The following is a 1,202-nucleotide window of genomic DNA, read 5'->3' as shown; positions in this document are numbered from 1 at the left end:
GGTAAAATAATAAATATTAATTGTTCCTCATTTCCTAATGTACTTTACAAAAAGCTGTCTGTCAAAGTACACCTGGAATGAGGGATTGACATGATGATGGGTCAATGGGCTTTCAACATTTCGAACAGTACTTCTCAACAAACAGTCCATCAAAGTCAGTGAACATTTGAAACGAGGAACAACACTATTATGGCCCTTCACCATAAAACCAAGAAAATGTGAAATATTTTGTTTTTAGCCTACGTGGCTTTTGACTTCTGGTCATTTGAGCTTTACAGTAATTCCCAGCCTATGAGTATGTGTCTGAACTCTGTCAGTCATAGGGGGTATAGCTCAGTGGTAGAGCATTTGACTGCAGATCAAGAGGTCCCCAGTTCAAATCTGGGTGTCCCCTTTGTAATTGTACTTTCCTTCAGAATGGTATGTTTGCAATACTGTGAGAACTACAGTGGCCGTGATCGTATAGTGGTTAGTACTCTACGTTGTGGCCGCAGCAACCCCGGTTCGAATCCGGGTCACGGCAGCAGTTGCAGTCTGCTTTTATGTTTTTGCTTCAACCTACCTACTGCATTTTTAGTTCATTTTCTACAGTTTAAAAGCTGCTACGAAAGCAAAAAACAAAGGGTTAGTGGCGCAATGGTTAACGCGTCTGACTACGGATCAGAAGATTCCAGGTTCGACTCCTGGCTAACTTGTCTCGCTTTAGTAAATCAATTGTTCCTCATTTCCTAATGTACTTCTCAAAAAACTGTCCGTCATAGTACACCTGGAATGAGGGATCGACATGGGTCAATGGGCTTTCAACATTTCCAACAGTACTTCTCAACAAACAGTCCATCAAAGTCAGTGAACATTTGAAACGAGGAACAACACTATTATGGCCCTTCAACATGAAACCAAGCGAATGTGAAATATTTCGTTTTTAGCCTACGTGGGCTTTTGACTTCTGGTCATTTGAGCTTTACAGTAATTCCCAGCCTATGAGTATGTGTCTGAACTTGTAGTGGACATTTTTATTATATCCTTATATGCTTAAACCAAATGCTTCTCATAAATGTCATGTGCTGTTTTCTTCTTCTTCTACTCTACTTTGGGTTTATTCCCAACCGCTTTAAGGCCACAGAGCTGCTTTGGCTACTGGGAGACTCACACACAGTCACACAAGAACTTCCCTACTCTGGGAACCGTTATACTATCTACAG

The 1,202-nt window shown here is 41.0% G+C and overlaps 2 non-coding genes across 2 annotated transcripts; both read left to right on the top strand.

Annotated features, from left to right (window-relative positions):
• Positions 1-322: 322 nt before the first annotated feature.
• On the top strand, positions 323-394 carry trnac-gca (transfer RNA cysteine (anticodon GCA)). Its single transcript has one exon. It is a non-coding gene; the product is annotated as a tRNA-Cys (tRNA).
• A 228-nt stretch (positions 395-622) lies between these two features.
• Positions 623-695, top strand: trnar-acg (transfer RNA arginine (anticodon ACG)). The gene has a single exon. It is a non-coding gene; the product is annotated as a tRNA-Arg (tRNA).
• Positions 696-1,202: the final 507 nt, after the last annotated feature.

Source organism: Pseudochaenichthys georgianus, unplaced genomic scaffold, assembly GCF_902827115.2.
Source record: "Pseudochaenichthys georgianus unplaced genomic scaffold, fPseGeo1.2 scaffold_663_arrow_ctg1, whole genome shotgun sequence".
Taxonomy (NCBI): domain Eukaryota; kingdom Metazoa; phylum Chordata; class Actinopteri; order Perciformes; family Channichthyidae; genus Pseudochaenichthys; species Pseudochaenichthys georgianus.
This window is presented reverse-complemented; position numbering and strand designations above follow the sequence as displayed.